The sequence below is a fragment of the Dromaius novaehollandiae genome, chromosome 24 (assembly GCF_036370855.1).
Source record: "Dromaius novaehollandiae isolate bDroNov1 chromosome 24, bDroNov1.hap1, whole genome shotgun sequence".
Classification (NCBI taxonomy): Eukaryota; Metazoa; Chordata; class Aves; order Casuariiformes; family Dromaiidae; genus Dromaius; species Dromaius novaehollandiae.
Window position 1 is genome coordinate 1,935,984 of NC_088121.1, and position 14,901 is coordinate 1,950,884.

The following is a 14,901-nucleotide window of genomic DNA, read 5'->3' on the forward strand; positions in this document are numbered from 1 at the left end:
GCTGCCCGCCGGCACCGCCGGGCCCGCTCCGGCTGCCCCGCACGACACGCGCCTTTCGCGCGCCCGAAGCCCTCGGCAAATGCCTCCTCCAGCTCCGGAGGAACCTCCCGCCTCACAAGAGCGCTGGCAGGACCGAGTTTTTCCCCCTCCAACGCTAAAAGCAGTATAAATGCTCCGACGAAATAATATAAATGTGTATATAGTACAAAGAGCTCCTGTCCTCGGGTTTGGAGATCATAACCAGAGACGGTAAAGTACTTAAAAGCACCCTTTAAGTGACCGGTGCTGCCTTCGTATTTCCCAGCCCAAGGGAAAGCCATCAGCACCAAAAATTTTCTTTTTTAGCCGTAGGGAACCAGGAGTTCATTTAGATTTGCAAATTAATGAAGGCTTACTGCAGAAAGTAACTGTAGGAACATGCATTAAAATGCAACAGAAAGAATTCCATCAATTTCCATGAGAGGTGGATTGTGTCCAGGAAGAATGAGTCAACCTCATTCCTTGAGCAGAACTCACTGAGCTGAGGAGAATTACACCAGACATGAACTTGGATCATTTCATTTCCCCCATCTCATGTATTGCTGTCCAGCTAATTACCTCTTCAGCGTCTATGAGACAGAGCTACCTGGGAATTTTTCAGACATTTTTCATCATTGCAAGATAATGATTTGATAAACATTTTCTGCAGTCTTGCTTACAAATAATTAGTTATCCTCACAGCTACGGAGTCAAACACGAGACACCATGTCTCGGTGCAGAACAGCAAGCAATTTAGTGGTCAGGACACAGGGTGGAAGGGAGAGAGACTTCTACACGCCAGAGAAACACCTATGTTTCCAGGCTGTTAGTCCTTCTGCTTTTCCTCCCTTGCTCACATTTTTAGTCTTAGACTTATAAGGTGTGGTTTGATCCTCAGAGATCAAAATTCGAGCCACTGAAGTGTTTGCTACCCTGCTCTATTCTTACACTATAGAGGAAGGCAATCAACTTCAGAGGAAGGAGAACCATGTTTCAGTAATTGATACAGAAGCCTTTCTCTAGTCACACATACACATTCGCTGCAGCAACAGTGTTTTATTTTACAGGTGTAAGAATGATCTACTTATTACTTTTAACTGTGTGACCCGGAGTGGGGAGGTGAAGTCTCAGCACATAGCGAGAGGCGCAATGGAGTGACAAACCCTAATGCACTGCCAAAGTTTAGTCTTTGCACTCAGAAACCTAAAATTTCACAGACCTACTCAGACTTCTGCTAATGCATGAAAAACATCAAACATCTAAAAGCAAGATCACTGGGCTTCTCAACTTTACTGCAAAGGTGTTACTTCACAAATTGTCTGGTGGCACCGGTGGCAATCCCACAGGGAACAGTGCTCCGCAGTTCTAAGACCAGTGAGGCATAGCTAGTGATAAGCTAATTGATGAATCGGTAAAAAAATCGAGCTCCATTTTAAAAGTGGTTAGAAAAATGAAATGCAAATATATACATAAACATTCAATGGTTTCTCTGAATATAAATGCCCCTCTCCCTTATGACTCTCATTTTCCAGCCAAGCTTTCCAACCAGTGCAGTCTTTGCACTTCTGTACCTACAATTGTACCATTTATAAGCCATTAGCCCACCTTGCCCATATTCTTGTTCCTACAGTGACTCATATTCCACTGGGTTTATTCCTGGGAAGACTTGTGTTAAAACACGGGAAAGAGCAGGACCTCTGAGACAAGAACACTACATTTTGGAAAGCACTGGACATATTCACTGTGCCCTGTCAAAAATGAAAGCACTCATTTACATCCTATGTAGGAAAAAGGCTTTTACAATCAGCAGAGCATTAAAAATAAAAATTTGATACCAGAGTCAAATAAAAACACTGCTGAATAATAGTGTTTACTCAATACCTAAAAAATAGTCTTCCTAGAGGAATACACTCAGGAAGGAAACAAACTCTCATAAATTATCCAGCTAAGGCATGGCAGATTAACTTTACTCTCACTCTATCGATTGGAAGCCCCTCCAATCGCGCTTCCCTGAAAACGCCTACCACAACTCGCAGGCGGCATTTGCCGAATACAAGAAGAAATTAAGTACCTATCAGTTTCCCTGAGTGGTAACTCCCAAGTAACACACTGCAAGCAAAACTGTGTACCTAGTCTGCCTGCTGCCGATCCCCAGGTTCTGCAGGGCAATTTATGCTTTACCTGCATAGCCAAAAAGCAGCAAGGGACTTAGCTGCCCACAAGCTCACCACCGTGCAGCCTGGGCGGTGCGAGGAGTGCAGATGCAAGCCCCTCACTTCATAGACACTCAGCTCTAGCACACGACAGACACTTTGTAGAGGTTAAGAGTCCCACAGGTACAACTATACCCTAATGACAAGACATTCGGAAGTCAGTTGTGTCCAGCACTGTCTAAGGAGTAAGGTTAGAATTTAGGTACCTTCTTAATATTCAAGCAAAAAGAGGATAAAGACAGAACTTTTGGAAAAAGGAGCTGGTGTCACAAGTGGCAGCTCAGGGATCCTGGAGGCCACTTCTCTCCAGCAAAAGTTCCTGCTCCTACATCATCATTTCTAAATGCCACGAAAAGCAAAAAACTGAATTTGTTTATGGCATTTCCCATTAAAAAAGAGCAAGGTATCTTTCAGTCAGAGCACGCATTTCTAGAGAACTGATGTGAGCAACTGCCTAGTATGGAAGGCATTATCTATTGCAATTCCTTTTCTTCTCTCAGTTTTACCATGTCACCTGTTGTACGAGATCTCGCAGGAAGGCAAAATAAAATTCTCCTGCTGCCAGAAACACACCCAAAGCTGCTCGCAAGGTCTGGGGTGGGTAAGATGTCCAACAGCATAAGCACAGCAAAAGCTAGCCAAAGCTGTGAATGTGGTATTTAAAGGTTGCCAAGGCAGAAAGGTCCTTGGCTATTCTCATTTTCCTCCAGTATTAAGTCCTATTGCCTTGACCCATCTACTATGGAAGTCCCATTTCTAACTTTCTGCTACCTGGTTGGCAGATTAAGCCTTCCAGCAGAGGAAGAGTTCTCTCACGAGGTGGTCACCATGAAAAGAAAGAAATCTCAGGTAGCAAATGCCAAAGTCCCAAACACCTATGGTGACTTGGAACCAAAACCTTTTTGATATAGAAGTGGCAGCACACTTGAATCCATTCAATAGCAAAGGACACATGCCATTTTTGCAGGCTTTACTCCTAGCACCTTGTTTCATTTATTTACGGTGCTACAGTTGCTCACCCTACTGCCTGGAATAGCAGCTTCAGATTCACTGATGAAGGACTACAGAAGCTAAACAGTGTTGTGGGAGGTTAGTTACATCCTCTGTGCAATAAGAAAGCTATGCATGGTGCTCTAAGAGAAGTTCTATTTTTCAGAACAAGTCTTCTCTGATGTTGCCATGTAAACAATAGCAGGTAGCCACAGAGAAGGTAAACTCATTGCACCAGAACAAATGCAAAATCCAGCACACCACAAACATCCTGGCTCCGAGTCCTGTGATCAGACCACACTGTCGCTTTGATATAATTTTCAAAATTATATACTTTCAAAATTATACCTATGTTTTCAATTTCATTTGAATCTATTAAAAAATTTAAAAATGTATTAAAATCTAAATTCATTAAAGTTTAATGATGCTTTAAATTGTATATTTTCAGAATTATGCCTCATTTTTCAAAATTCCAAGTCTCTGCAGAAAATCGTTGTGCAGCAAGCAAATCTTTGTGCAGCACTGTTGTATACCTTTTTACAGTTAGATTGAGAAAAAGCTACTATGTTTTCCAGCTATTAGCTACAATCCCCAAACAGCGCCAATATTGTTCCCTGATACATACTTCAGAGCTTCTCTTATCTTCACTCCAGACTCTTAGTACCTCAAAACAGATGTATTGTGAATTGCTCGACTACCATTCAGCTGCAGTTTTGCTCCTTTAGTATAAATGAGATGGGGGAACAGTTTCATTTCTCTAAAGTATAAAGTTAAATAGAGTGAACTGAGAAGTTTCTTTAAAAATAATGGAGTGAGATCACCCATACAGTGATTTTAAATGGCTTAAATAAGAGCAGCACTTGCCTTTAGCAAGCACATCCCGAGGAACAGGAGGCTTACTCAGTTTCAGCCATTTGGGTGCATTACAAGAGAGATAGCACTCAATCATACAGGGAACATATTTTCTATAAAATTATTACTAACAGCTTTTTAACTCTCCTCTTAAGCAACCCAGAATGTGAATCAATTTAAGATCACAAAAGGGCTTGACATTTTCAAGGGAATTTAAGTCTTTATCAATTATTTTGTCATAAAGCTCAGCTGAATGAACCATTCAGGCAGTGAGGCATGTTATTCCTGAGTATATTGGCCACTAAACCTGGGCTGGCAGGGCACAATTAGGGTGTAAAGAAAGACTGAACTAGTAAGACTCAGGTGGGTCACAACAGGGGAAAAAGTGACCAGTGTCTTCTATTATTTCTTTTCAAAATTATTAAGAGTTGCTGCTCTGTTTGAGACACTCCATATAACACTCAGCTTCATGAGGACTGTGGCAACAAAGCAGGTCAGCATTTCTGCATTGTAATCACCTCAGCTTCACCTCAGCCTCTAATTTTTACAGCTGGACCCATTTATCACAGCCTAACTTTCACTAAAAAGGTAAAACTATCACTTTAAACAAAACCATTCAAAACTGTCTTAATATAAATAAATCATAGAAAACAAGATTTATGTTCTCAGTGATGTCATTCATCCAGGCACTGCTGGTTTTCCAAGCAAACCACCATTTAGTATTTTTCCCCTATTAAATACACATGAACTAATGCTAAGTTTATTTTATCATCATACAAGTTATTGGAAATTCACATTTCTGACTATTTCACCATGTAGCTGTTTTTCTCACTTTCCATATGAGCACACATCTCCCAACAAAATTCTGGATGTTTCTGTATTAATGATACGCCAAGATCTGCCACACATACAGTCAAGATGCAGCAAATACTCATATAACAGTTTAGGCATCTGAATGGTCAAACTCACAGAAGCAAGAGAAGATCTATTAAAGAATAAACTGAACCCAGAACACATCTTCAGCAGTAGAATCACAACTTGCAGAACTGCCTATTCAATAGGTAAAACCAACATCTTTACTAAGATACAGGCACTTGAATGGCAAAGAGATCACAATAGTAAAGTAATTTTGTACTGGAAGGATGAGAAAAAATGTTGAACATGTTTTTTTTATGGGAGAAAGATACAGAGCTAGCCTGAAATCTGAAAATCTCTCATGCCCTGGATCCATAAATAGAACTAGCTAGCATTTTGTTTTGTACTAAATTTAAAGGAAAGCCTTTTCCATGGAGAATTTTCTTTAAAACAGACTATACCCCAGAAGGAATTTAATGACAGTGTTTCCAACAAGCAGCATGAATGAATTAATAAATACAGTGAGAAAGCAGTTGTATTTTTAATAGCAGCAAATGCATATGTAGTCTAAACATGTCCACATCCTCAGAGAGCAAGGGACAACATCTGAGACTTCTCACTTGGATTACAACAGTTTCCCTTCACCTTGTACTCCAGGTCCATGGCAGAAGCACAACCTGTCCTCTAACAGTATAGAAAGCCTTAAGGTTAGCTCTGATAACAAAAAAAAAATCCAAATTTTGTCTCATACAGTACCAAAGTATTCAGCTCTCTTTTGCATGTTATCCTCAGGCTAAGTAGGGGAAGGGGACAAAGAGACACTGGGCTGTCCATCAACTCAGGTGAGTTCTACCCTCAGCATCTAGCATCCAGAGCTTAGCTGCTTTGCTTTCTTCAACTTATCCCTTGGGAGATGCATCTCAAGGTCTTTTGTAATTATTCAGTCCAGAAACCACCAAAAGCCTTGCTTTTATCCTCGAAAAACCTTACAACATCCTACCAGGAACTAGAAGTATGGAAAACTGCAGATTCAGATAGACACTAAAAACCAGCTCCAGCAATTAATCTTGACATGCATGAAACACAGCAACTATAGCAAGCTCATGAGATTCAGCAGCAACATGGGAGAGCCCACCGTATTTTTCAAGAGCAGTAGTCTTGCCTATTAGCCAGACAACCATTACCAATTATTTTCAGCTGATGCTTCAATTAGATGTGGCCAAAACTGTTAGTCATAGTTGCAGAATACACAGCACATTCTGCCCCAGAGTCAACAACATTCCAAGTACAGAAGATTAGAGAGGCCCTTGCATTAGTTCAGGCTTTCCAAATCACTTTCCGCCTTAGCTCCCTAGTTTCACTTCTTCCACTTCTCCTTTGATTTGTTCTTGATCTTGAAGCTTTCTATCTCAAATTTTCTAGAAAGAAAACAGATTTTCTCCTTTTACTTACAAGGTCCTCATGTGCTGTTTTCTTCTTCCACTGCTGTGAAGATAGACTTGACACAGGGAAATCAGGCACCCATACTGATAATATCAGAGACCATCAAACCTGTAAATAATAAAAAAAATTACATTGTTAAGTCTAAGCAAATAGCATATTCCCTTGCAACGGAATAACTTCCCCCCAAATCCCCCTAGGGACCAATTTCTGTGGTAGCAGGGTAGGGACTCTAGAACTAGTAGGACAACAGAGTTTTCTTTGTACACACAATACAAAAAGTTACAGACATCACAAAGTTTCCTGCTGGAGCTGCAAATTTTCCAGTCCCTCATGGGTGCCCACAAGCAATCTTTGCTGCATAGGCTATACTGATGCATACACAATACAGATGCATAAAAGAACACAAAACAGGTTGCATTTTAATGCTAGAGGTGTGATCCCCTTCCACAGGACAGCCCTCAAATCACTACCTCTAAATAACTGAAGAACATACAGACCTAACACAGGTTAGTGAAGTCTCCAGGCTCGTGACTGAGTGCAGACAGGACCTCAGAGTCAAGAAGCCCTTCTCTGACAGCAAACTAAGCCCTCCAGAGAGGGGCTCACAGTTGCTTATATAGAATTAGTTAACTTGACACAGGTGCTATAATTAAGATGAGTGGAACCAGCTGGATTCAGTTTATCAGGTTCTGGGCTGGGCCTCGTTAGGGCCTGTGGCATCACTGTCGCCAGTCGGCAGTGAAAAGCACCACACAGAGCAGCAGGTGCTGATACAATCGGTCCTTCTTTGTGCTTTCCAGTGAGCTGTGCTACAAGAGCAGCAACAATCACAGGTGGCTGCAACACCTGCAGTGGCAGCAGCTTTGCACATGTGGCAAATTTGTTCATGGATGCATCAATAGTTGAGAGGGATGAGACAAAATTGCCACCATAAATACATTTTCTAAGCATACTGCCCAACCAAATGTATTTCTATTGCATGGAGTACAACTAGTCTGAGAAAATTAACAGACAAAAGCACGTTATAATCAACGGAGATTTATTACATTACAAAGGGAGACCTAATAAACATGTTGAGACAACTCAGCTCACAGAGAGGTCAGACAATTAAGGAATTTTAGGTGTGCTTCCATACTTTTCTGGGGTCTGCTTCACCTGCACTGTTCGTTAGGCACCCTTCTGGTGAGGGCAAGTGGTTCTTCTCCATCAGAACAAATGACTTCCTACCATGGCCACTGTGCCAGCAGCATGACGTTATTTATTTGCCATGCGTTGGCACAGCACAGAGACGTCTGTGTGACAATTTGTGCTTAGAGCATCACATGGAGAACTGGGAAGTTCAGGTTCAGTCTACGCTCTGCTACAGACTCCTCTTGAGACTTAGGCGTGTCATTTAGAGCATGGGTAAACCTCAGGCCCCAGGCACATCAGGGCCAGCTTTATGTTAAAGCTGAAGTGAGGTTCTAGCCATAGAGCTATTCTTCAGTCCTATCCTGCACAGAAACATTCTGTGCTGTTGCTGGAAAACCAGGCTGAGAGGAGCACCTGGCCCGATCCTCCGGCCACAGTAGAGGACAAACCATAATACCTTGGATGTTTGATGCTAAACAAACTCACCATGCAGAGCTCAGTGAATAAAGCAAGCTCTTGGACATCTTAAAATTTAAAAAAAAAAAAGAAGAAGAATTTTGATTACCAAAAGAGGAGAAGCAGGCATGCTATACCCAGGGCAGAGTGAGTTCAGCACAAACATTGCTGCCACACGACCAGTTCGAACAGGATTCTCACCTGTGTACCTTCCTCCCCACGCAGTCCCCAGCAGACTGGCCTCCACAGAACTGTTTCAAAAGCCACGTGCTGTGTGTTACAACACTTGGGGCTTACTAACTTTCTGAGAAGTGAAATTTTTAATGCAGTGGCTGTTGCCTATAATGGCAGAAATGCACTGCAAAAGCCCAGTCTCTAAGTTCAACCAGTGAGGAAACCCTGTGCACGCTGATACCAACACTGCCTCCTTCTCTCTCCCCCACCTCTCTCTTTCTAATGAAATCTTTCCATATTATTAAAGGCTAGGGTGGATCTACAGAGTGTGTTCCTTCCAGGATTTTCTTGTTTGCTGTAGTCTTCAAATTTTCCAGTTCATTTCCTATTTTCCTGCTCAAAACCCCCTGCCAAAAAAATCCCCAAAGCACTCTTTGGTACTTGAACAGAAAAAAAAATTGAGAGTAGACATTTGATCCAGACTCTTGTAAATCAGTAGCAATCTTCCCGCAAATATGAATCATTCTCATCAGTGGATGACAGTTCCTCAAAGAGAGTTTTTATCTAATTAGCCGTGTAGATGCATTTCGATCATTCAAATGGGTAACACTGTGTCATACCATTTACACGAAATTAACTGTCCAAGAGCATCCAGCCAAAATGTAAAGAGTGGACTTTTGACATGCTATTTAATCAGGTTCCTTTAGGAATTAAATGATTAGGAATGAAATTAACGAAACGGATTTATGCCTGGATGTCCTGAACAGCACTAGGTCTCATAGCCAAAGAAGAAACAGGTACCCAAGAAAAAGTTCCTTACTCATGGAGTGGAATATTAGAAACAAAAGTGGCTATGTAATCCCCCATGGAAAGAATTATTTCGGTTTCATATAATCCCTCACCAGAAAAATTGGAAACATTACAAACTCTGTTGATATTAGAGCTCCAGTGCATGATGGTGCCAATTGGAACAGGTTAGGAGTTGGGGAATTCCTCAGCACTTTCTAGGAGAAAAAAATTCTGAAGTAATTTCATGGATTATTGTTGGTTTTAATCCCTTTTGTGGCTTCTGAAAGAAAATCCCCACACATTTAGTTGCTCATGCCACAGAAACTTCTCTGTAAATATAAATTGAAAATAAAAGCAGTTGCACATAAGTCAAACCGGTGGAACTACTATTAAATGATTCAGGCAGGCTGATATGTGAGACTGGTTATTTCAGTATGTAACACTGGCAGTTTGGGGCTGTGCTAGTTCTATTTATGGGTGTGATCCACTGTTCCTTGTTTGAGGATAAAATACCGGGTGATTCTAAGGGACCTTTTGCTCTGAGCAGCCCCCCACTCTTCATTTGCTCTGCAAGGACAGATTCTGTCCTCCGTGGGAGTCCCCAGGGCATCAGTAGAGCTCCATACAAGTTGAAAAGGCACACATGCTGCTGTGGCGGCTCACAGCATCTCCTCCCTAGGGACAGGGAAAGATTCAAGCCAAAACAGAGGAGAACAATGTACACCAGTAGATTTTTTCCCTTCAGACATGCTGGGGCACATCCATGTTTTTTTACTCTTTGCACTCAATATCTGGTCATTTCCTTCCACTGATGAGCACCAAGGCACAAGACAACCCATGGCTTTTCCATGGCTGCATCTGGCGAGAAGCTGCCCCTTGTGTGACTACTCAGTTAAACATGCTGGCAAAACACACAGCAGCCTAACAGCTCCTGTTCTTCTGCAATCACAGCTTGACATTTTGAGGTAAACCATCACTGATTTCAGCACTCCTTAAAACCCTGTGCTGTAGACCGTAGTAATTGAGGAGCTGAGTCATCTGCTAGCTACACAGATGTCCATGCAGGAGGGGCAAGGAAGGCAGCTCGAAGAGTAAACTTGTCAGGTATCCCAAACTTTAGTTCACTGAGAGATGTCTCTGCTTGTCAGCTGGACATCTAATTAACTGCATGTAATCAGGATATCAAACATTTAGGCCCTAGAACTGGTGGCTTTGATGAGGCACTTTAAAAGTCAAAGTTTTTACAACATTTCAGTTATTTTAGGATATTTCCCTTATAGGTCTCTTTTTGATTACCCCCCCCCCCCCTTTTCCGATAGTGAAACCATCCCGAGTCTTTGACCTGGCAAAGTGAAGTACCTGAAAGTTAGCATATACTCAACATCAGGCAGACCTACCCTGAAGGAGGGCACAGCCCTGAAATATCACCACCTCAAATAGGAACTACTTTAATATCTTTCTTTGCTTTTAAATATCCTTGGTAACATTTTTTTTATCTGTTTGTTTCTTCCAAACTTCAAAAACAATTGTATAACAACAAAAATAAACCATATCTGAAAACGTACATTCTAAATTACTGAAAGGCCTTTCACAGTATTTAAGTACCACACAACTGGAATGAGGCTCAGGAAGACAAAGACTCAGATTCATTTTCCTTGATATGCATTAGGAAGGTGACTAAATTTGGAAGCTAGTCCCAAAAGATTTTCTCTTCAGCAAATGCAGAGTGATAAGAGCCCAGCAGCTCAGAAGTAAACCTACTTCGGTCTGTCTCTCTCTTTCTCTCTCTCTCTCTCCACTGATTATCTTCTTTACCTGAGTTTAAGTTATTTCCTTTAATTGCATAAGGTCGGATGGGATGAGTCGAGGTCTAGGTGACTTGCCCTAGAAAGCCTGTGGCAGATCTGGGAATAAAACCTACAAGTGAGCAAGCTGGAGGTTGTTCAGTTACTCTGTGTATACAGGGATTCATTCTTCTCCTCCGGGATGGATCCCTGTGAAGTGAGATAAAGATCTCACTTACATCACTAAAGAATTCAGATTCAAAGTAAATCCACTGAATACAGTGGGTTTAAAACAGTGTAGCTGAAAACAGCATTTGGACTATTGTCTTGGATATCTTAAAAGTCCATGATTTCTTTCTCTAGGGCCATGTGCTTCTAGGAAATATATATTACTTTGGCTAACTAGGAAATATATATTACTTTGGCTAAAAGACAGGACTTCAGAGAATATCACCAGACCACCAGCACAGCTTAATAGTTTTGCAGTGTTGTTCTGAGAAATATTATTTTCTGTAGGAATTCAGGAATGACCCATAGAAACATCTTTGGCAGCATGCGCATTACCTTGTGGATTTGTCAGGGTAGCAAAGGGTCTGAAGAGCAGAATCTTCTCGACTCATCTGCATTATAAGGACTAAGTGGCTCACCAGTGGTTCCTTGGCTAGTCTGAGGTTCTGACATTATCAGGGTTACATTTGATCCAAGATGTCTTGAGAACCACTGAGAGAGTAATGCTTTTTAACACCAGCAAAATCCCCTCTTTATTCTTGGTGAGAGAGATTCATTGCAAAAACAAGCAGTAAATTCTGTAAGGCTGTAAGAGCACAGCACCGAGGGCCAGACAAATTAAGACAGATGTTCTGAACTTTGGGATAGTGAGGAAGTGGTTTCGTGCAGCAGGCCATGTGAAGGCTCTCAGAACATCCTCCCTGCTAGACACAGGAATGAGGCAGATAGCATACTGAGACATAATAAATTGCCTCCAAGATGACTGTGGTGGGTGGGGTTGCAAACCTGCAGCCATTCTTAGGGCCTGCAAAGGGACTCCACTGGTCGACTGGCTTTCCCAGCTAGATTCATACAGCTCAGCACATTCCTATTACACGATCCTGAAAAAATACAAAGGAAGAAAGCGTGGCCAAGTGTTCGAAAGACAGGAAAAAGATTTTTCAGGAAGTCTTGCCGAAGAGGGAGATTTGTCAGCATGTTACTATTTGCCTCTGCAGAAACCACAGCCACAAAGTATAAAGAAGAAAAACTGAGGAGATTTCTGGAGAGAAGCAGAGCCCTCAGCTGAAGAGCGACAAGCAAACTCATCAGTTTGTACCCTCAGGCAATCCTGTTGCTCCCCCACGTTCAAGCCTGCTCTCCTGGCTGCTCGGGCACCTCGCAGAAGCTCTCTGGGCAACCTTATGAACATCCAGTCTTTATGTTCCTGTTATGAGGCCATCAAGCCGTGACCTCTTCTTTCCAGCCCTGTGCACTCCTGTCCCCCTTTGTGCCAGAGACTTCTCCCTCAGAGCCCCTGCCCTCTGGAGCCACCTGCTAAGTCTCTTCCTACAGCCCCTCTTCTCCATGCTGACCACAGACAGGGCCCTTGTAAAGCGCAGTGCCGGCGTGCCTGCGGTGCGCGAACACCGCAGAGAAGGCCTTCCTGCACAGCACAGCCATACCAATTTTTCTCCCTTTGTGACCACGTGCACCAAGCCGTGGGACTCAGCCTAGGATTTAGGCTTTTCTAGGTTGAATGACACACTCTTTACACTCATGGTGAGCTAGTTTTATTTTTTGTACATGAAGTACAGAGGCACAATTCAAGAAGAAAAATGCTTTTTATCCAAAGCCATTGGAAAATGTAACGGGCAAAGGCAAATGAAGATGTACCCCAAATCACTGAAAATACTTAATTCTTCCCAATCCCCTTTTTAGAAAGTCCAGTACTGTGCCTCATATTTGACACCCATTAGAGGTATATTTGGAGCCTTCAAGAGACTAAGCAGTTTCTTCCACTCTTTTTCCCCCCTCAAGCAGATAAATCACAAACATGACTGACAGCTGTCATATCACAGCATATTTCATTTCTCCCAAATTGTCACTTGTGGTTACAATTTTTCCAACATTAGATTTTATGAAGGATTGTTTTTTGTTCCCTTCATTTTCTTGTATATAAATATCAGACTGTGGACACAGAACAAATCACCTTGGTGGGAATGGTCATTAAAGAGATGGGTAATATGCATGCTTATTGTCCCACATACTTTTCCAGTTAAAATATTTGGCCTGAGAATGTGGGAGGTAAAGAACTTATATTTTGAGGTCTTTATAAAACGTAGCTTACATCCTTGATTTATGTTCCCTGGGACTTGTTCTATGTGAAACATTTAACTAGCTATACTTCAGATAAAAGAAACATCTGAAGCATTGGTTGTTTTGCAGTTTCTCATTCTTTTCTCCCATATATCTTGATAAAATTTCACTGCCAGGCGCAATGTTTTAAGTTCAGAACCTTTCCTCTAGTTCCTGAATTCTCTTTTCTTTAGCAATATTTATAGTATCATTTAATATTCTCCCCTGCTGCTGGGCTCTCAGGGCCAATGTAGCCCCTAGTCACAGGAGGCAGCACAGTGCAGCTATTGAAGTAGGGGATTAGTGTTTAGTTCTGATTTTGCCACAAAGGATATGGAACAAAGTGCCTGAGACAAGTGCAAGAATTTGCCGTTTCCATTGGCATCAGTGTTCAGAGGAGCACGGTGATATAACCTGGAGTGAAACCCTCAAGCTACTGGTGCTTCAGAGTCACCTCCTGAAAAGCAGAGCCACAGAATGCTTTGAAGAGCTAAAAACCAGCCAAGTGGACAGGGTCGAGCCCAGAGCAGCCACCCCTTGCTTGGGTCAGGGGCCTGGTGACTGAAGCAGGTTGGCATCACAGTTATGACAATGGATGGAGATGCAGAAAATCTGAATTCCTGGCTCTGCTACATCCTCTGATGAGCTGCACCAGGCAGTTATTTCCACCTGCCTCTGTTTTCCTTCAGTAAAACAGGGAGTGGATTATTCCTTTTCTTCTGCCTTCTGTTTGGAAAGCTCCACAGGCCGTGCTGCAGAGTACAATGCAGTGCTGTATGGAGATGCCTCAGCTTATTTCAAAAGTGTTACCTTTGCTACAGGGAGCTGCTCCACCATATTACGATGTTTCTTTCTTCAGCTAATTTGTCCATTCAAGAAATAGGGTATACTGAGCTGGTCTAAGCACCATGCTAAAAGAGCTCTCTTGCTTGTTCAGAGCTGGCTTATTAATCTTCGCCTAGCACTGCATTTCAATGCACAGATGTACCATTAGGGTCAGGGACAGTCTTGCCATACATACTGTTAGGCCTACATGGTGGAGGCTTTGAACAGTCACAGCTTCTACCAGCTATAGCCACAGTCATAGATACACGGCCCTTTGAGAAATCAGGAGCAATTTAGGTACCTAATACTGTGAGCGAATTGGTTTTGAATTAATCGAGTAAAACAAGGCAGTGGAAACCCATGTAACATGTTGGTCTGGAAGCTGCTGCAGCCCTGGGGACGGAATAACAATGCATATTTTATTTTGTGAAATTTTTATTAAGGGCTGTTTTTTATTTTTTATTATTGAATATGAATATTTTACACGTCTGAGTTCAGAACAATGCTTTTTTTGGCTGCCTCTGCACTTTTCATGGTTGTGTACCCTCGCACTGCATAACTAAGAGAGATCTATTTACACACCAGGGGAAAAGGGACTAATGAATCTTAGTGAAGCTAACTTTACTGTGTGTGAAAAAAAGCACTCTGAAGTTTTCCAAATCAAAAAAAAAAATAGATCTATATATAGAATACTTGTATGGAATGGCCTAATAAAGTCCGCGTGTGTGTGTGTGTATGTGTGGGCACATGCGTACGTGTGTGTATGTGTGTAATGAGTACAGAGCCCCTCTCAGCAAGAGGTAAATAATACTCCATGTAGCAACACCTCCACTGGGGAAAGCTCTGCAACATTCTTAACCCTTTCACATCAAAACCCTCGTATTCAGGTACTCACCTAGAAACACAGAGCTGGAGAAATGGAAGTAGGCTTGCCAGTTGCTTGATAAATGAACTGACAGAGCTGCCCATATAAAACAGCAGGATGGGTATTCATCTGCCTTTGGTAACACCACTACCCTTTCTGG